Consider the following 22,851-nt stretch of genomic DNA (forward strand, 5'->3'; position numbering starts at 1 on the left):
AATACGTGGACACACTCTCCCCTCTCGTTGCTATGCATCACCATGATCCTGTTGTGCGTAGGAATTTTTTTGAAATTACTACATTCCCCAAAAGAGGCATCCTCCTGACATCTTGCTGAGGCGGCAGGCCCCGCAGACCATCGCGACTAGCTGGACCATTGGCGCGGCCTCTGCTCTGTGGATGGCGTGGAGGTAGCCTGCGGACAACATCTAGGTGTTGGGGAACGTAGTAATTTCAAAAAAATTCCTACGCACACGCAAGATCATGGTGATGCATAGCAACGAGAGGGGAGAGTATTGTCTACGTACCCTCGTAGACCGTAAGCGGAAGCGTTATGAGAATGTGGTTGATGTAGTCGTACGTCTTCACGATCCAACCGATCCAAGTACCGAACGTATGACACCTCCGAGTTCAACACACGTTCAGCTCGGTGACGTCCCACGAACTCCGATCCAGCAGAGCTTCGAGGGGGAGTTCCGTCAGCATGACGGCGTGATGATGGTGGTGATGATGATGCTAGCGACGCAGGGCTTCGCCTAAGCACCGCTACGATATGACTGAGGTGGATTATGGTGGAGGGGGCACCGCATATAGCTAAGAGAGATCAATGATCAACTTGTGTGTCCTAGGGTGCCCCCCTGCCCCCATATATAAAGGAGCAAGGGGGAGGCCGGCCGGCCCCTGTAGGGCGCGCCAGGAGGAGGAGTCCTCCTCGTAGTAGGAGTAGGACTCCCCTTTCCTACTCCTACTAGGAGGAGGAAAGGAAGGGGAAGAGGAGAAGGAAGGAGAGGGAGGAAAAGGGGGAAAGGGGGCCGCCCCCCTAGTCCAATTCGGTTTGGGCTAGGGGGGCGCGCGCCCTACCTCCTCACTTCCACCACTTGGCCCATGAGGTCCATTACTTCTTCCTCGTATTCCCGTAACTCCTCGGTACTCTGAAAAATACCTGAATCACTCGGAACCTTTCTGATGTCCGAATAAAGTCGTCCATTACATTGATCTTTATGTACCAACCATTTCGAGACTCCTCGTCATGTCCCCGATCTCATCCGGCACTCCGAACTACCTTCGTTACATCAAAACACATAAACTCATAATACCGATCGTCACCGAACTTTAAGCGTGCGGACCCTACGGGTTCGAGAACTATGTAGACATGACCGAGACTCGTCTCCGGTCAATAACCAATAGCGGCACTTGGATGCTCGTATTGGTTCCTACATATTCTACGAAGATCTTTATCGGTCAAACCGCATAACATCATTGTTGTTCCCTTTGTCATCGGTATGTTACTTGCCCGAGATTCGATCGTTGGTATCTCAATACCTAGTTCAATCTCGTTACCGACAAGTCTCTTTACTCGTTCCGTAATGCATCATCCCGCAACTAACTCATTAGTTACATTGCTTGCAAGGCTTATAGTGATGTGCATTACCAAGAGGGCCCAGAGATACCTCTCCGACAATCGGAGTGACAAATCCTAATCTCGATCTATGCCAACTCAACAAGTACCATCGAAGACACCTGTAGAGCACCTTTATAATCACCCAGTTACGTTGTGATGTTTGGTAGCACACAAAGTGTTCCTCCGGTAATCGGGAGTTGCATAATCTCATAGTCATAGGAACATGTATAAGTCATGAAGAAAGCAATAGCAGTAAACTAAAATGATCAAGTGCTAAGCTAACGGAATGGGTCAAGTCAATCACATCATTCTCCTAATCATGTGATCCCGTTTATCGAATGACAACTCATGTCTATGGTTAGGAAACATAACCATCTTTGATCAACGAGCTAGTCAAGTAGAGGCATACTAGTGACACTCTGCTTGTCTATGTATTCACACATGTATTATGTTTCCGGTTAATACAATTCTAGCATGAATAATAAACATTTATCATGATATAAGGAAATAAATAATAACTTTATTATTGCCTCCAGGGCATATTTCCTCCAGTCTCCCACTTGCACTAAAGTTAATAATCTAGTTCACATCTGTATGTGATTAGTTTAGATCTCCATGTGAATAATACCCAAAGGGTTTACTAGAGTCAATAATCTAGTTCACATCGCTATGTGATTAACACCCAAAGAGTGATCATGTTTTGCTTGTGAGAGAAGTTTAGTCTACGGATCTGCAATATTCAGATCCGTATGTATTTTGTAAATTTCTATGTCTACAATGCTCTGCACGGAACTACTCTAGCTAATTGATCCCACTTTCAATATGTATCCAGATCAAGACTTAGAGTCATCTAGATCGATGTGAAAAGCTTGCATCGATGTAACTCTATACGACGAACTCTTTTATCACCTCCATAACCGAGAAATATTTCATTAGTCCTCTAAGGATAAATTTTGACCGTTGTCCAGTGATCTACTCCTAGATCGTTATTGTACTCCCTTGCCAAAATCATGCTAATGTATACAATAGGACTGGTAAACAGCATAGCATACTTTATAGAACCTATGACTGAGGCATAGGGAATGACTTTTCATTCTCTTTCTATTTTCTGCTGTGGTCGGGTTTTGAGTCTTTACTCAACTTCACACCTTGCAACACAGGCAAGAACTCCTTCTTTGACTGTTCCATTTTGAACTACTTCAAAAAAACTTGTCAAGGTATGTACTCATTGAAAAATCTTATCAAGCGTCTTGATCTATCTCTATAGATCTTGATGCTCAATGTGTAAGTAGCTTCATCAAGGTCTTTCTTTGAAAAACTCTTTTCAGATACTCCTTTATGCTTTCCATAAAATTCTACATTATTTGCGATCAACAATATGGCATTCACATAGGCTTATCAGAAATGCTGTAGTGCTCCCACTCACTTTCTTGTAAATACAGGCTTCACCGCAAGTCTGTATAAAACCATATGCTTTGATCACTTTATCAAAGTATATATTCCAACTCTGAGATGCTTGTACCAGTCCATAGGTGGATCGCTGGAGCTTGCACACTTTGTTAGCACCTTTAGGACTGACAAAACCTTCGTGTTGCATCATATACAACTCTTATTTAAGAAATCCATTAAGGAATGCAATTTTGACATCCATTTGCCAGATTTCATAAAATGCGGCAACTGCTAACATGATTCGGATAGACTTTTAAGCATCAATATGAGTGAGAAAATCTCATCGTAGTCAACACCTTGAACTTGTCGAAAACATTTTGCGACAATTCGAGCTTTGTAGATAGTAACACTACTATCAGCGTCTGTCTTCCTCTTGAAGATCCATTTATTCTTAATGACTCACCGATCATCGGGCAAGTCAATCAAAGTCCATACTTTGTTCTCATACATGGATCCCATATCAGATTTCATGGCCTCAAGCCATTTCGTGGAATCTGGGCTCATCATCGCTTCCTCATAGTTCGCAAGTTCGTCATGGTCAAGTAACATGACATCTAGAACAGGATTACCGTACTACCCTGGTGCGGATCTCACTCTGGTTGACCTACGAGGTTCGGTAGTAACTTGATCTGAAGTTACATGATCATCATCATTAGCTTCCTCACTAATTGGTGTAGGAGTTACAGGAACGGATTTCTATGATGAACTACTTTCCAATAAGGGAGCAGGTACAGTTACCTCATCAAGTTCTACTTTCCTCCCACTCACTTCTTTCGAGAGAAACTCCTTCTCTAGAAAGGATCCATTCTTAGCAACGAATGTCTTGCCTTTGGATCTGTGATAGAAGGTGTACCCGGTTGTCTCCTCTGGGGATCCTATGAAGACACATTTCTCCGATCTGGGTTTGAGCTTATCAGGATGAAACTTTTTCACATAAGCATCGCAACCCCAAACTTTAAGAAATGACAACTTTGGTTTCTTGCCAAACCACAGTTCATATGGTGTCGTCTCAACGGATTTAGATGGTGCCCTATTTAACATGAATGCAGCTGTCTCTAATGCATAACCCCAAAACGATAGTGGTAAATAGGTAAGAGATATCATAGATTGCACCATATCTAATATAGTACGGTTACGATGTTCGGACACACCATTACGACGTGGTGTTCCAGGTGGCGTGAGTTGCGAAACTATTCTGCATTGTTTCAAATGAAGACCAAACTCGTAACTCAAATATTCTCCTCCATGATCAGATCGTAGAAACTTTATTTTCTTGTTACGATGATTTTCCACTTCACTCTGAAATTATTTGAACTTTTCAAATGTTTCAGATTTATGTTTCATCAAGAAGATATACCCATATCTTACTCAAATCATCTGTGAAGGTCAGAGAAATAACGATACCTGCCGCGAGCCTCAACACTCATCAGACTGCATACATCAGTATGTATTATTTCCAACAAGTATGTTGCTTGCTCCATTGTTCCGGAGAACGGAGTCTTAGTCATCTTGCCCATGAGGCATGGTTCGCAAGCATCAACCGATTCATAATCAAGTGATTCTAAAAGCCCATCGGCATGGATTTTCTTCATGCGCTTTACACCAATATGAACTAAACGGTAGTGCCACAAATAAGTTGCATTATCATTATTAACTTTGCATCTTTTGGTTTCAATATTATGAATATGTGTATCACTACGATCGAGGTTCAATAAACCATTCATCTTGGGTGAATGACCATTGAAGGTTTTATTCATGCAGACAGAACAACAATTATTCTCTGACTTTAAATGAATAACCGTATTGCAATAAACATGATCAAATCATATTCATGCTTAACACAAACACCAAATAACATTTATTTAGGTTCAACACTAATCCCGAAAGTATAGGGAGTGTGCGATGATGATCATATCAATCTTGGAACCACTTCCAACACACATCGTCACTTCACCATTAACTAGTCTCTGTTCATTCTGCACCTCCCGTTTCGAGTTACTAATCTCAGCAACTGAACTAGTATCAAATACTGAGGGGTTTGCTATAAACACTAGTGAAGTACACATCAATAACATGCATATCAAATATACCTTTGTTCACTTTGCCATCCTTCTTATCCGCCAAATACTTGGGGCATTTATGCTTCCAGTGACCAGTCCCTTTGTAGTAGAAGCACTTAGTCTCAGGCTTAGGTCTAGACTTGGGCTTCTTCACTTGAGCATCAACTTGCTTGCCGTTCTTCTTAAAGTTCCCCTTCTTCCCTTTGCCCCTTTCTTGAAACTAGTGGTCTTGTCAACCATCAACACTTGATGCTTTTCTTGATTTCTACCTTCGTTGATTTTTGCATCACGAAGAGCTTGGGAATCGTTTTCGTTATCCCTTGCATATTATAGTTCATCACTAAGTTCTAGTAACTTGGTGATAGTGACTAGATAACTTTGTCAATTACTATCTTATCTGGAAGATTAACTCCCACTTGATTCAAGCAATTGCAGTACCCAGACAATCTGAGCACATGCTCACTGGTTGAGCTATTCTCCTCCATCTTTCTAGGCAAAGTACTGTCAGAGGTCTCCTACCTCTCGACATGGGCATGAGTATGAAATACCAATTTCAACTCTTAGAACATCTTATATGTTCCGTGACATTTCAAAACATTTTTGAAGTCCCGGTTCTAAGCCGTAAAGCATGATGCACTAAACTATCAAGTAGTCATCATACCGAGCTTTGCCAAACGTTCATAACGTCTGTATCTTCTCCTGCAATAGGTCTGCCACCTAGCGGTGCATCAAGGACATAATTCTTCTGTGCAGCAATGAGGATAATCCTCAGATCACAGACCTAGTCGCATCATTGCTACTATCATCTTTCAACATAGTTTTTCTATAGGAACATATCAAAAAATAAAACGGGGAGCTACATCGTGAGCTATTGATCTACAACATAGATATGCAAATACTACCAGGACTAAGTTCATGATAAATTAAAGTTCAGTTAATCATATTACTTAAGAACTCCCACTTAGATAGACATCCATCTAATCATCTAAGTGATCACGTGATCCATATCAACTAAACCATAACCGATCATCATGTGAGATGGAGTAATTTTCAATGGTGAACATCTCTATGTTGATCATATCTACTATATGATTCACGCTCGACCTTTCGGTCTCAGTGTTCCGAGGCCATATCTGCATATGCTAGGCTCGTCAAGTTTAACCTGAGTATTCTGCGTGTGCAAAACTGTCTTACACCCATTATAGATGAACGTTGAGCTTATCACACCTGATCATCACATGGTGTCTCGGCACGACGAACTTTGGCAACGGTGCATACTCAGGGAGAACACTTTTACCTTGAAATTCTAGTGAGAGATCATCTTATAATGCTACCGTCAATCAAACAGAATAAGATGCATAAAGGATAAACATCACATGCAATCAAAATATATGTGACATGATATGGCCATGATCATCTTGCTCCTTTGATCTCCATCTTCAAAGTACCGTCATGATCTCTATCGTCACCGGCATGACACCATGATCTTCATCATCTTGATCTCTATCAATGTGCCGTCACATGGTTGTGTCGCCAACTATTGCTATCGCATAGCGATAAAGTAAAGCAATTACATGGCACTTGCATCTTATGCAATAAAGTGACAACCATAAGGCTTCTGCCAGTTGCTGATAACTTTAACAAAAACATGATCATCTCATACAATAAAAATATAGCATCATGCCTTGACCATATCACATCACAACATGCCCTGCAAAAACAAGTTAGACGTCCTCTACTTTGTTGTTGCAAGTTTTACGTGGCTGCTACAGGCTGAGCAAGAACCGTTCTTACCTACGCATCAAAACCACAACGCTAGTTCGTCAAGTTAGTGATGTTTTAACCTTCAACAAGGACCGGGCATAGTCACACTCGGTTCAACTAAAGTTGGAGAAACTGACACCCGCCAGCCACCTGTGTGCAAAGCACGTCGGTAGAATCAGTCTCGTGTAAGCGTATGCGTAATGTCGGTCCGGGCCGCTTCATCCAACAATACCGCTGAACCAAAGTATGAAATGCTGGTAAGCAGTATGACTTGTATCGCCCACAACTCACTTGTGTTGTACTCGTGCATATAACATCTATGCATAAACCTGGCTCGGACGCCACTGTTGGGGGATGTAGTAATTTCAAAAAAAATCCTACGCACACGCAAGATCATGGTGATGCATAGCAATGAGAGGGGAGAGTATTGTCTACGTACCCTCGTAGACCGTAAGCGGAAGCGTTATGAGAATGCGGTTGATGTAGTCGTACGTCTTCACGATCCGACCGATCCAAGTACCGAACGTACGACACCTCCGAGTTCAACACACGTTCAGCTCGGTGACGTCCCACGAACTCCGATCCAGCAGAGCTTGGAGGGAGAGTTCCGTCAACATGACGGCGTGATGACGGTGATGATGATGCTACCGATGCAAGGCTTCGCCTAAGCACCGCTACGATATGACCGATGTGGATTATGGTGGAGGGGGCACCACACACGGCTAAGAGAGATCAATGATCAACTTGTGTGTCCTAGGGTGCTCCCCTGCCCCCGTATATAAAGGAGCAAGGGGGGAGGCCGACCGGCCCCTGTAGGGCGCGCCAGGAGGAGGAGTCCTCCTCCTAGTAGGAGTAGGACTCCCCTTTCCTACTCCTACTAGGAGGAAAGGAAGGGGAAGAGGAGAAGGAAGGAGAGGGAGGAAAAGGGGGGCCGCCCCCTAGTCCAATTCGGTTTGGGCTAGGGGGCCGCGCGCCCTACCTCCTCACTTCCACCACTTGGCCCATGAGGCCCATTACTTCTTCCTCGTATTCCCGTAACTCCTCGGTACTTTGAAAAATACCTGAATCACTCGGAACCTTTCCGGTGTCTAAATATAGTCGTCCAATATATCGATTTTTACGTCTCGACCATTTTGAGACTCCTCGTCATGTCCCCGATCTCATCCGAGACTCCAAACTACCTTTGGTACATCAAAACACATAAACTTATAATATCGATCGTCACCGAAGTTTAAGCGTGCGGACCCTACGGGTTCGAGAACTATGTAGACATGACCAAGACTCGTCTCCAGTCACTAACCAATAGCAGAACCTGGATGCTCATATTGGTTCCTACATATTCTACGAAGATCTTTATCGGTCAAACCGCATAACAACATATGTTGTTCCCTTTGTCATCGGTATGTTACTTGCCCGAGATTCGATTGTCGGAATCTCAATACCCAGTTCAATCTCGTTACTAGCAAGTCTCTTTACTCGTTCCGTAATGCATCATCCCGCAACTAACTCATTAGTTACATTGCTTGCAAGGCTTATAATGATGTGCATTACCAAGAGGGCCCCGAGATACCTCTCCAACAATCGGAGTGACAAATCCTAATCTTGATCTATGCCAACTCAACAAGTACCATCGGAGACACCTGTAGAGCACCTTTATAATCACCCAGTTACGTTGTGATGTTTGGTAGCACACAAAGTGTTCCTCCGGTAATCGGGAGTTACATAATCTCATAGTCATAGGAACATGTATAAGTCATGAAGAAAGCAATAGCAGTAAACTAAAACGATCAAGTGCTAAGCTAACGGAATGGGTCAAGTCAATCACATCATTCTCCTAATGATGTGATCCCGTTTATCAAATGACAACTCATGTCTATGGTTAGGAAACATAACCATCTTTGATCAACGAGCTAGTCAAGTAGAGGCATACTAGTGACACTCTGTTTGTCTATGTATTCACACATGTATTATGTTTCCAGTTAATACAATTCTAGCATGAATAATAAACATTTATCATTATATAAGGAAATAAATAATAACTTTATTGTTGCCTCTAGGGCATATTTCCTTCACTAGGTTGGTGGCGTGGTGTGTCCCTTAGTCCGGACGAGATCGCGATGGGGGTCCTTTGAGAGGTCCCACAACGGCTAGGTCGGTCAGTAGGTTGATGTCGACCCAGCCCGACTCGTCTGCGGTGAACGTGAAGGGGCCAGAGGTTAAGCTCTTCCTCGGCGATAGGCCGCTAGAAGTAGAGAAAGATCCGATCCATTATCGATCCCAGCTGGCGCCGCCTGTGGCTGGCGCACCAACTGACGGAGCAAATTCATGTCTGATCCCTCGGTAGGGGTCCAAGCGTAGCTGGAAGTCATGGATTGGAGGTCACACGAGGGGTTTATCCAGGTTCGGGCCTCCGGAGAGTAATACCCTACGTCCTGCTGGTTTTGGTTATTCATAATGGAGGGACACCTCGTGCGAGGGGTTACAATGGTGTATGATGTTGCTACCGAGAGTTCTCCTATCTGAGGGTAGATATCCCAAGTAGAACCCAAGACCTCCCTTTATATAGACAGGAGAGGTCTAGGGTTTACATGCCGGATGCGATCTAGGCGTCGTCGTTCGATAGTATAGGGCGTCAAGAAGGTCCTCTGGCCTCCTAGGGTTAGCACCATGTCGTGGGCCTGTTTGTCCCCCTTGTAGTTGATTGGGCCGAGCTCCTTGGGGTGGGCATAAAAACCGATGAACCGAAGACCGAACCGATACCGAAACCGAGAAAACCGAATTTTTGGTTTTTAGTGTTGTTGCAGGAAAATTTGGTTTTTAACTCTGTACACCGAACTTACTTCAGTCGGTACGGTTTTTAGTTTGGTTAGCCGAAAAGGAAACTAAACATACCTCACGACATGTGAACCTACGGTAAAAGAGTTTCTCCAGCCCTACTTATTCTCCGGTGCTACGCGGCAGCACACACGCGCCGCCGGTTTCCATGGCCCAAGTCGACCAACCTGCATGCAAGGCCCAAGCTGTTATGGGCTTTCTTTTTCTCCTGTGAGGCTACTGTACGTGTGCGTTTTCGGTTTAGTCCCACATCGATTGGAGACACAGAAGGGGTTGCAGTCCTAGCCTATATATATAAGAGCGCTGGTGGATGGTAGCTACTGCATTTGCATTCAGCTAATACGGTGTAAAACCGAATACCAAACCAAAATCTCGGTTAACCGAATTTTCGGTTACATATTTTGTAAAGTGTTTTTTGGTTTTCAACTTTGCTAACCGAAATTAAAACCATTCAGCTGTGCATCAAGGGGAACGCCCGCGCTAGCCACGTCATCACAAATACGACAAAAAAAACAGCTGGTGGATGGCGAAGGGCTACGCAGGCGCCTCTCTCTCGTTTCCTCCCACTCCGCCTCCGCCGCCACATGCTGGCACTCTCGCTGGCTCGCCGCCTGCCGTGCCGTCCCTCTCCTACAGGCCCGCCGCCTCCTCCTCCTCCTCCCGCGCCCATGGCGCTGCCCGGCCAGCGTGGTCACCGCCGGCGCTCGCCGTCATGCCGTGCGCTTGCTAGGGTTCCGCCGGCGCCGCCAAAGCCACCTCCACCATACCTTCTCCTCCAGTCTATCCCCAAGGCCGCCCCAGGCTAGAAGGCGGATACCGCCGTTGCGAGCATGCCCCCCTCCTCGCTGGCGGGCTCAGCAACGACTTCGTCTCCATCTGGAACCCATCATCGGCGCGGCTGCCGCGACCATAATCACATTCGAGAGGAGCAGCCCATAGCGGGTCTTCCTCGTCTCCATCTCCAAGCCACGCGAGCGCCGGAAGTGGCACAGAGCTGGTGGAGAAGGTATCGGTGGTTGGATTTGCCGCACGGGTGTCGGCGGCGCGATGCGGCCTTGCCATACTCTTAGGCATCGGTGAAATCCGGTAGGAGCACTTTTTTACTCTACTTTTGTGGCAATTTCTTACTTCCCCTTGTCGCTGGGTCTCGCTGGGTCTCTCTACGTCTCTGATAAGAGATGATTGACACTTTGTTTTATCATAACAGTTCTGCAATCTAGGAACGAGGCCAACTTCAGGAGATGATTGAAGCTGCACTAAATTTAGCTACAATGTAACATCAAACAATTGGTGGCCAACCTCCTACAGGAAGGAAATTACAGTTTGGATGAGGATCTGTAGTCCATAGGATGGTCAGGTCCTGATGGATTCAGAAGGTACACAAATCTTTATATCTATTTTGCATCTAGGATTGATGAAGTAAATGATTTTACATATGCTCATTTATTTGTGTAAGCTAATGGTGCCTGCTGACGATAACTAATATCAAGTCTTTGATTCTCTTGTAGACCAGGTCATACCATCATGACTATATTCGATTTGGTTCCTTAGGTACATCAAATGTGTCTATCCAAGAAGAGCACAATTTTAGAGGAGTGTTTCTTTATGGTTCTGATTCCCCACCCCCATGTTAATATCTCTGTATGATTACCACATTACAAGTCTTCTTTTATATCCAAAAGGGGGACTAGCAATCTTCATCAAGCTTATTGGATTGGTTGTTCATGCCTACATCAATGTACTGTTCAACATCAAGCTTATTGGATCAGCTGTTTATGCCTAAATCAACCAAACAAGTACGGAGTTATCTTATGTTATTTCAAGGTAAAACCAAAGAGATTGTTAATTTTTTTTCCTCCTGCATTAAAAGAACACACAGAAAACTGAATTTCCCTAAAAAAAGGTATATTGATTATCTGGGCTTCTCCTGAAGGATATTTACCTACTATTCTACCAATCCTTTGAAGTTATTTCTTTTACTCAGTGGTTTTGCGAGATATCAAATTATTTTTAATTCCAGTAGTTCTTACTTAGTATATGTCAGCAGATCCATCCTTCATAAAACGTTATTCCCATATGGTTAAGGAGCAGGAAAATGCTCAGCCAGGCTGCCTAAGAGCCTGCAGAAATGGCTTACAAATAACTTTTTTTATCTTGTCATATTAGATTCTTAGTGCAGTGGTCCTAGATTGCAACCTGAGTTCATCCTATTCCTACTTGTTGTCATTTTCCAACAGTAAGAAGTGGCTTCTCTTGAGAAATGAGTAGCATGTGCACTTTGGGTGGCTGGATTATATTGTTGCAGATATAGTACAGTTGATGTTGGATGCATTTTCCAATCCCATTTCCTTAAATACTTTATACTAGCTTCTATTTTTGCTATATTGCTTTACGGAACAATTGATTACCTGTGATTAGACTCTGATTTATGGTATTTGCCTGTGGTTAGGCTAGGCAGATTACACACACACATATAAAGTAAAAATGGAAGGTCAAAAGAGTAAATTAGTTGCTGCCCATAGGACTCTGCTTTGAACCCAGACATTACTATAGAACTATCGGCTAATTAAACACAGGAAGACATGACATAATATTTGACAACACTGTTGTGATTGTATATTGTTAGTTATTCATGCAAGGAAGATTTTTAAATATAGCTTATTATTTGTACTTCTATGCAATTAAAAAATGTTTTTGGCATTGTTAAGCATTAGATGTATTAAAAGGATGTAGGTTCATCTCTCTTAGTCTTAATTCATACGTGAACAATTTTCCCCAAGCGAATACTCAAGTGATTTCCTTCAAGCCCGGCAACGACGTTATCAAGTTTTCTCTATAATTGATTGCAGTACATTCAAAATATGATCAAAGTGATTGAAGATATATCAATTTTCTATGTTAGTTGTCTATGCAAGATATGAGTAAATTTTTAGGACATCATAAATTGTGCTGCCGTGAATTTATGTAAATTCCGTTTGTATATCTTAGGTTCTAGCAATAGCTTTCCGATTGTATGAATTTTGTATAAATTCGCCAAAGAGATAGGCAATGGCTATGCGGGTGCATGGCTCCGATGACCTGATGATGATGTCAATAACAAATTATTGGAGAAAAATAACTAATGCTAGAAGTGCAGTCTTCACTATGCTACATATATATTATATTCCTTCTGAAATGAGAACTCTGAAAATAAATATATATCAAGATCATAGTAACTAAGCGACACGAAGAAGTCAGTGGCAATTGTCAGTGTATCGCACAATACCTTATTTACTTATTGGAGCAGGTAAATCCTTCTATTTTTTGGAGAAGCAAAGCTAACTACTTTGAAGCAGGTAAATCCTTCGGTTTATGTTGTACTTATACAGATACGTTGGAATTTCAGGCTAGATATATACTTTTTCCTGGTTGTTTTTATTGAAGTTCGAGTGCTTCACAACTTACAATTTGTTTTCTGGTTCCCTATTCGAAGAGCTTCTATTGTGCATGTGGGGAAGAAGCCATATCACGTCTCATAGGAATTTTCTCGATCACGGCAATTATTAGTGGAGTATAGTATGATTTCAAAGAGATGATCACGGCAATAATGGCACACAGGGGAATCGAGGGACGACACCAAATCGTCTCCTCTCCCTTGTGGTTTAAATACCGGAGGAATGGGAGGAGGCGTCTTGCTCTCCCTGTTCGTTCCCGCTGCTGCCGGCGGCCAGAGCTTCCTGATCAGGTGATGCTGCATTCTCTTCCATTTTCTTTAGACCCTATCACGTTGATCGACTTTGTGCTTTCTCGTGCTTCTATTGATTTTTTTTGGCTTGCTCCCTCAACACCCATTACATGTTCGACAGAAAGCTTGTGATGCCCACAGAGGGTGGCAAGGACTGCCTCAGTGACCTCACTGACAACCTCCTCCGGCATCTGTTGTCCCTTCTTCAGCCCGAAGATGCCCTGAAGACTTGTGTGCTAGACACCAGGTGGCGCGAACTATGCAGGCGCACCACTAGCCTGCACTCCGTCAGTCTCAAGCGTTGGATGTAGAAGTTCTCCGCCAACCTGGCATGTGCATGTCTCTGCTGGTCGGTCTCAAGCATTGGTTGTAGAAGTTCTCTGCCAACCCAGCTGTACATGCCGCAGATTACTTCAATCGGAAGGCGTCATGATGGTATTGCTAGAGATGTATAATCTGTAGATCATGTTGAGTTCTCCTTTACTTGATCATTCTTTATTTGCTATCCTTTCATCCTCAATATTTCAGAGATAACGCCCTATTATGGTAACTACTAGAGTGTGTCCTTCTTACACCCCAGTTTAATAGGGTGTTCGCTCTTATGGTGACACCTAACACCCTATTAAACTGTCCAAAAGTCTTATATTTAGGAATGGAGGTAGTAGATATAAAGATTAATCTTCTCCCCGCTGTTTCATGACAGATATGTTGCCATATGTGTTAAATCCATGAATAAACTAGAGTGTGCCCTTCTTTATTAATTCTTTTTGGAAGAGTCGGGCTATAATAAACAAAATATATTCAGAGCCTTGAAAAGCTCTAATAATCAGTCAATGGTGATTATTGGCTTATCCTGAAGGTGCACTCATTAAAATTGGATACTAACATGTCTATTTGTTAGGATTTAGAAAGTTGGCTAATCTTTTCTTTTGTCAGCTTTATAGCAAGGCAGATCTTACATATACAGAATGATCTTTAGAATAGCGTATGCTTTTTTGTTTATCCAAAATGGCTGATGCAATTCTATATTTAATGTCTGAACTTAAAGCTGGATACTACTATCTGGAAGTGTACTGAGTTTGTTGTATAGAATGTATTTAACCTCCTTACTAATCAGTGTTTAGATCTCCATTGATGGCCTGAGCTGAGCCGTTGGATTCTGATGAAGTGCAAACTATGAACAACGTAAGTTATATTAAGACACTTATTTCATAGTTTGCACTTGACGTATGGATGCACACATTATTTTATATCGTCCTTTTAGCTTTACTGGTCAAATTGTGGGAGGTTTGTGATTAGTTGCGACATTCAGTTTTAGAAAGAGAACTGAGTGACGAAAGCCATTCTTTTGCAAATTAAAACTGAATGTGTAGGTCTCCTTATTGTATTGAAGCAACAACAAAGTTTAAGTTCTGATTTCGTAGGTAAAAAATTAATTGCAGATTGAAAATTTCCTCCCAAATACACATCTGGTGGTTGATGAAACTCATCATCACAATACTGTGATTTTAGAGTAGTATGAATTTTAAAAAAAATACAATGCCAAACTTGGCCTAAGCGATGCCATATGAAATTGCTTCCATAGTTTATACTCAAGGCATTATTTTTCAGGTGGTATATACAACTATACTCAACTTAATTTCTTCTAAAAAACATATTTTAAAGCTACCTGAGCTCGCCACTATCCTTACTTATACAAGCTAATCAACTTAATTCCGTCTGTCTTTATCCTTGTCATTTACTTAGATAGATGTTTCTGTCCTGAATTATGTGGAAGGACACGATGACTGCACCTGCATCAGAATGTGTTTCTAGGGAGGGTTTCTTTTATGTTCATTAGAATATGTATGCTTACTGATCCTAAATCATTCGTTCTGGTTTACTATAGGAGATTTTGTACCTATTTACTTAGATAGATGTTTCTAGGGAGTGTTGTGCACCAATCTGGTTGATGTTTACATAATCCATGCAGATTTACCAATTAGAAGAGCCATGTATTTATTGTAGCTTTCTCTCTACATCAAGTACACATAAATATAATGCCGAAGAATGTAGTTGCTTTTATTGTTCTGCAGATCTTCCCCGCGAGGCGCTACCGATCAGATGGGCGCTGTCGTGAAGGCCGTGAAGGCGTGGCCGGCGGCATGGGTTAGCCTGTGGGTGGTACCACCGTGCTGCTCTGGACGTGCATTGTGGTGTTGCTCGTGGCGGCTTTCGGATGGAGACAGAGTGGTATGTGCTTTTCTAAACATATATATTCCCGAAGAACCTTTTTTGTAGTCCTAATGAATTGAGCGATTTGTTCTCTCGTGTCTCTTCTCCTTCATTTCTACCCTGATGCAGCAGAACATATAGAATTTGGGAGCTACTCGGGTTTGGATCAGCAAGCCATGTCCGTTTGGTTTGTCGAAGGATGGCCTTTTATCCTTTTTCTATAATGCCATGAACGTCTCTGAATTTTTACACTGCTTCCAGCCGATGCTTAATATTTTTTCCAACATATTTGTGACTGGAGCCCACACATACATAGTCATGGATCTGATTTTGTGTTTTGGATCTTGCTATTTCACTGATTTGGAACATGTATATGCAGTTCTAGGCTTCTAGCTAGATGGATTAATAGATATGTTGGACCTATGCATTTTATATTACCAGCATGGATCTATGTTTATTATTTGATGCTCCTCCTTATCCCGGGGAAGAATTTTTTGCAAGGAGTTGTCATTTTTGGAGATATGGACTTGTTGTCACTTCATCAATATGCTTTCAGTGCTATAGAGTATGCAGTGAAATTAGATTAGATTGATGATTAGCGATTAACTATAGAACTGTTGGCAGCACCAGTTTAACATATGTTGATTTCTGGCCCATCTTTTTTTGCTTTCGAGTTAAACTATGAATTTGAAAACAGAAAATTATACATTTGTTGATGCTAAATTTACCAGTCCTTTTGTTTTGATAATCACCTCCTGCATATGTGTTCCTGGGTAGTTTTCTTACTGCCGCAGCTTGGTTGTTTATATTTCTATTTCTGCTGCTGAGTTTGTTAATTAAAGCAATCATCCCAAACGCTAATTGGAATAGAAAAGAGTGTTAAAGGGTCGACTACAACCAGACACCGCCCAGCTCCTCCTCAAGAGGCGCGCCACGGGCACGCCCCAACACCTAGTTCCAAAAAAACCGAATGGTGGGAACCGATTTTTGGTTTATACCGAACGCATAGGCCTTGGCTTGGTGTTAGCCACCCCGGTCAAGCGTAATCTCAACTGGTGTTAGCCACAAGCGTAATCTCAACTTAAGAAAATTGCGATTAAGGGGGAGTGTTAACTACCTCCTTTCACTAGTACGCGTGCACGTGCAACGTCTTGACTAATATAAATAATAACGGTCACACAAATTTATAAATTATATTGGATGTTGTACAATTTAGCCATAGCTTCGAATATCGTGTCAACTAAAATTGATTTCCATCCATTGTTTAGATCATATACATAGTATTTTGAAAATTCCACTGATCACATAAATAATAATAATAGGTACACCCATTTCACAATGCAATGCAACTTGTGTTAAAGGACAAAAAAGGGAAAACATGTACCATAGAAAGATAATCTATAAAACTTGTGGAAGAGTCACAAAATCAAGAAAATAACGAATGAATATGTCCTCTAGTTTAGGCTCTAGGCAATGTGGAGGTAACTCCAGTAATACATGTTCGGATTCAGCTGCACCCAACTCTTCTATTTTCTCCTCTTAACTGCCTACAAACTGTACTCAACCACATCAGTGATGCGCCATCACCACGACAACCAGCACCAATTCCTTTACGCTCTCCTTCATCCTTTCGTCACTGGCGACAACCTGTACCCTGTCCAATCACGCACCACCCTTGGCATGCAGAGCCACACCATAGTTGGATGCTAACAATATTGATCCAGGCGTGACCACACAGGCGAGCACTTTACAACTGGTATATATACATGTAACAATATGTAAATAACCAAAGAACAACAGCCAAACTACCATATCAGAAATGTATTTGCCGAAGTCCAGGAACCGATCAGTTTAAGAAAGATACATGGGTGTTCAATGCGCTTTGAGGAAAAATGATTAAATATAAAATTCGATTAGAAGCGGCCGCAATGGTACATTGTTCCTGGAGTGAGGCATACTGTGCCACTAATATATTTATGTTAGGAAGACAATTAAAATGATTCTCTGAGCAAATATAATTTTACATATTCCTTCCAAATAGTACATCAAGGCAATGCTATTGTGCATGTCAAGGCATAGTACATCTATGAGCAGTGTTATTGTGGAAGTGAAGGCAGAGTATGACAACTTAGAAAATGCATGCAAGAGAATCTTCCGTTTCAAAAATACCCTATTTTACTTTTCAAGTGTTTAGAATTTTCCATCAAATAATTTGAAATTTCCCACATTATTCATGGCCAGAGAACTGGATAGTTTTATATCGCTCATAAGCAGACTACTTTAATTTAAAGAAGCAACTATTCTAGACCTATATGATTAATTTTAAGGAAGTGTAAAAAAATACACTGCAGGAAACATGACTTACGGGTTGAGGTGTCATCTAAATAAAATTAATAAATTATTAGCATTAAGGGTATTCCAGTTCGGAAGGGCACAACAAATAAAGCTATTGGCTGTGATAATAGTCAATGTCTTCGCTCATTTTCCATTCAAAGTTGTCTCTTTAAGGAGCAAAATATATGATGATGTTCTGCTAAAGAAGTGTATGGAAAGCAAGAGATAGATAGCCGAATATGGTATATGAACTGAAGAGCATAAAACGGAAAGATCAATTCAAGCAATCCATGATACATGACATAAGTTTTAGCACCTTTGAGTAACCAAAGATAAATTTTTTTACTGGGATGTTGGACTCTCATCATGTTAAGATGACGGTGACAGATTTCCTGCATTTCTAGCTTCAGTTCATGGGCAATTTTTTCCGCATCAGTTTCCTTTGATAATTTTCAAAAGCAAAGCGTACCATGAAATGGCAGTAGCAGACCTCCAAAAGTAGTTGCTGGAAGAAGTACCTTGCTTGTTGACAAGAGAAAGCATACAAGTTACATGATTACATCATTAGATAATAAATAGAAGCATCTCTGATTAAATTTATTCTTCTTTACTAATAATGTAAGTGTTGTACATCACACAGGCTGCAAAGAAACTCTGAACATTCAATCCAATTGGAATCGTCAATAACATCGAAAGAGAGGTAACATGTTACCTAAATTAATTTTGTTACATCCACTTCTTTTTATCTGATTCATTTTATTGTAAGGTAACATGTTACAAATTTAGCATGTACATGTGCAGGTGCAGTAAGTGGCAAACTCAAAGAGCAATCTAGTCCAGCTTCAAAATATTGAACTATATGATTCAGAAATTAGAACACATGACATGTTTTCGAATCAATTTACGCCTTTAAATCATTTAGTCAAGCAACTATCATACCAATTGACATGTGGAGAAAAATCTGATGCATAATGCTTATCATTCTCAAATGTTGGTACTCCAGGAACACGGCATGAAATAGTACAAGTACAATACCCATGCATAAATCAAGGTTATTCCTCGTCGTGCTGTAAGCTTCATCTAAAGTTTACAATGGTGCACGTCGGCCTTATCCGCTGCAGTAGCTCATTCAAACAAATATAGTAGAGAAATGCAAGATCTATCATTAGCACACACAAATAAAATCATATTAACAACTTCATTCACACCCAATCGGCTATTCCCCGGGTTGACTTATCAAATCAAATTAGTAAGTAGGCACAGCCAACAACAAACTGCTGAAAGATCCAACCTTTTATGTAAAAAGTTGTTGTAACTCATCTTCTAGTTATTGTAGAGAGCTGGATGAAAACCGTGAGCCGCAGAAACTTGGCGAGAACCCATCCATCTCTTTTCTGGTCTTCGCGGTCACCGCAAGCACGTACCTGATGCTCCTTCCGCTGCGCTCCTCCTATTCTGGTAACGCTGCCCAAGATTAGAGAACCACAAGAATTTGAATCAGAAATTGACAGAAATTACCTCCAAATAAAGCGCTAAGAAACCATTAAAATCCTATGAACTCAAATCCTACAAATCAATCGACCCGCAGAGCGCTAAGCCACCTTAATTAGTGGCATCTTCATGGGTGCAGACGATGAGGAGCCGCGGGCGGCGGCCGTGATGTCTGTTCAGCGGCGAGGTACCTGGGGTAGCAGAAAAGGAGCGGCGGCGCGGCAGCCCGCTCTCGCATCCGTTGGAAGAAGAGTGGTGGGGCGGCGGTCTACTCTCGCGTCCACTGGAGGAGGAGCGGCGGGGGCGTCGGCCTGCACCCGCGTCCAACGGAAGAGGACCGGCGGCCTACATGCGACAACAGAGGAGGAGCGGCGGGGGCACCGTCCTGCTCTCGTCTCCGTTGGAGGAGCGGCGAGGACGGCGGCCTACTCTTGCGTCCGTCGGAAGTGGATCGGCCGGGGCGATGACCTGCTCTCAGATGCGTCAGAGGAGGGTTGGTGGTCTTCTCGTTTTCTGCGGCCTTTGAGTTTATCAACAGGAAGCCCGGAGCGGAGGCGCGGGTGCGGACGGCGCGGCGGCGCGGGTCGGCGCGGCAGTGCGTGGCACGGGAGGCACGGGCGGAGGTTCTCCGACGGCGGTCGAGGCGGTGGCTGGCGCGGCTGCAGCAAGAGGGCGGGCGAGGGGTGGGGCGGTGCCAAAACTGTTGGTTGCGGTGCCAAAACTGTTGGTTGCGTGAGGGCAGAGGGGAGCGACGTGGTCGGGAAACGATGTTAACCCAATGGCAATGATCGGTAATTAATTAAGTAATGGCAATGGTGGGTAATTAAAGCGTAAAACGCGTTTAGTATGCTGGAGGGATGTAGACCATCAGATTGCAGGTTTCGATGGATAGGATGATTTAGTTCTCCGCCCTCTTTTTTTTTTATAGTGGTATATTAGATAGTAGATGTAAAAGCAGGGCCGCTGGCCGCATACTACTCTTTATCTTTCCTTATATTGCAAGATGTAATTCCAACAATTTTGTATGCGCATCAAGGATAAGCCCCTTCCTATATAACATGAAGGCGTCGCCACGATCATGGCACGGCGCTTATCACAAGTTTCACAGCTGGGCTACAGCCCGGAGGGGGAGCAGATGGCATATCTGCAGGGGCACGACAACGGCAAGTAGGGTTCGTCCGACACACTCGCACAGGGGCAATGCTTGTGCTTCATGTTCGAGGCTTGTTTTTTAAGGTAATCGTGTTCGAGGCTCGTGGGACGGATACTGGGATCCTTTTCATTTTGGGCTGACCAGTCAACCCATTGAAGCCCATTAGGAGGGCTACACTAGCGGGCGCGTCTATCTATCGCAAGCAGCGACTCCTGTAGGGAGTTGGTACTCTACCACCCCAGTAATCCATTTTACTTTTGTTTATATTTAAACTAAAAATGCCAAATAGATACATTATGAAATAAATAAATTATTTAACTTCTTAAAAAGTGTTCATTGTACATTAGAAAGAATGTAAATGCAGTGTAAAAAATGTTCGCTCTACTTTGAAAAAAATGTGTGTACCATTGAAAACGAATGCCTGTGACATTACAAAAATGATCATGTGTTTAAAAAATATATGTCACATTTTAAAAAGAGTTTTATACGACGACAAGAAATGTTTGCGTAATTCAAAAAAACTTCATGTCGTTTAAAAAACGTATACTGCATTTTGCAAAATGTTCACGTGTTTCGAACAAAATGTTTGTGACATTTTTAAAAATATATTTATCAAGCATATGAAAATATTCAATTACTTGAAAAATTAAGTTTCGTATCATACAAAAATATGATTCATCGTGTATTTTAATAAAATCTAAACAACATTTGAAATTTTTGGTTAATAATGTATTTAAAAAATTTAAACGTATTTAATTTTTTAAATGTACAATTTATACGAAAAAATAGCGACATAAAAATATATTTGATTTTTTAATCATGTATTTTAAAAATGTTAAACATGTATAAATATATTCGTGCTGTATACCATGTGTGTGTGTGTGTGTGTTCAAAAAATGAAAAAATATAAAAAGGAAGAATAAAAATAAAAACAAATAAATAAACAAAAAAACCAAAAGAAAACCGAAGAAGAAACAAAGAAAAAAACTTTCACTCGGTTACAGCGCTGGGGCGGCCTAATAGCCTCTGATCTATACAAATCACTATGAGCAACACAGCTCTCGCACGGTGGGCTATGTGACCCCAAATCGTATACAGCCCATGTTCCCTTGGATCGTTTTAGTGGGCCAGCGCATATATGGACGCACGTCCCTCAGAAGCTCTCAATTCGTGAGTATTTTTTTCAAATTTGGGAGAATTTTTATGCAAAACACATGAATTTTTTGAATTCATAAATTTTTTTAAATGCGTGAAATTTTTTCAAATTTATGATTTTAAAAAAAATGAATGTTTCTCAGATTCCTGAATTTTTTATAATTTTCTGAAGAAAATAATTTCTTTCCAAAATTCGTGAACTTTTTACAAGTTTGTGAACTGTTTTTCAAATCCGTGAACTTTTTCAAACTCAATAACTTTTTTGAAATTCGTGTATTTTTCAAATTCATGAACTTTTTCACATTCAAATTTGTGAATATTTTTCGAAATTTATGAACCTTTTTCAAATTTGTGAACTTTTTCAAACTCGTGAACCTTTTCCAATTTTGAAAATTCAGCGGTCAACACTTGTCAAACAGTCCACTGTAAAGAGTCGATTTTTTTAGTCGTCAGAAAGTCAAACCATAAGCACACGTGAGCCACGATCGAGCTAGGAGCGAGCCGGTGTAGCGATCTAACAAGAAAGCTTAAGGCCTTGTTTGGTGGAGGAGGTTTGGAGAGGTTTGGAGGGGAATGTCCTCGCAGGGTTCAAAATCCACAGAAATCCTTGTCAGCCCATTTGACACGTAGAAATTGAGCAGACCAATCCTCTTCGATCCCCACGAATCCCCTTCAATCCATGTGGTACAGAAAACCTCCCAAGACACCCATGGAATTGGACGCTTTGCTTTGATGCTGCTGTTGTAGGAGGTTTAACCAAATAGAGGGGTTTATGAGGGGGGGGGGGGATTAGTGGGGAATTGAGGGGATTTGGGTGGAAGAGAGGGATTAACCAAATCCCCTCATATCCCCCTCCATTCCGGGGCTGCAAAACCTCCCCTGTCAAACGAGGCCTAATAGGCCGGACCAACAATGCATGCGCGAACTCGCATAGAAGGACTAGTTGACGAGCGCTCCAAAGTCGCAACGATTACTCGGGGGAGCTGAGGGTGCGCTCTTAGCCGCCGCCATGTGCCGCTTTTTGATCGCTCTCTCTAGATTTTTATTTTATTTTTTCACACGCGTTTTCTGTTTTTTAAACTTTTTTTTTACTTTTTGGTTTTTCACCAATCTTCCTTAGCTTTTGGAACAAAAACAATTTTAGAAAAAAAATTGCTCGAAAAACATGTTTTTTTCTCCCGCGAAAGGCACGATTTTGCTTCCGCGAGAGGCGCGGTCGTGCCTATCAGAAACGTAAAGAAACACATTCTATTTTTTTCTTCCGCAAGA

General features: G+C 42.0%; 1 long non-coding RNA gene across 11 annotated transcripts; it reads left to right on the top strand.

Annotated features, from left to right (window-relative positions):
• The first annotated feature begins 9,836 nt into the window (after positions 1-9,836).
• Positions 9,837-18,739, top strand: LOC125532364 (uncharacterized). 11 transcript variants are annotated; one of them, XR_015618287.1, is made up of 9 exons: positions 9,837-10,597; positions 10,719-10,887; positions 11,020-11,335; positions 12,798-12,846; positions 12,984-13,235; positions 13,357-14,420; positions 15,291-15,467; positions 15,579-18,483; positions 18,585-18,730. It is a non-coding gene; the product is annotated as an uncharacterized LOC125532364 (long non-coding RNA). The 11 variants fall into 11 exon arrangements; XR_015618293.1 differs by having other exon boundaries at positions 11,020-13,235; positions 13,357-13,670; positions 14,353-14,420; positions 18,585-18,737; XR_015618295.1 differs by having other exon boundaries at positions 11,020-13,235; positions 13,357-13,670; positions 14,353-14,420; positions 15,311-15,467; positions 18,585-18,737.
• The last annotated feature ends 4,112 nt before the right edge of the window (positions 18,740-22,851 follow it).

The sequence above is a fragment of the Triticum urartu genome, chromosome 3A, assembly GCF_056163025.1.
Source record: "Triticum urartu cultivar PI428250 chromosome 3A, HENAU_Tu73, whole genome shotgun sequence".
Taxonomy (NCBI): Eukaryota; Viridiplantae; Streptophyta; class Magnoliopsida; order Poales; family Poaceae; genus Triticum; species Triticum urartu.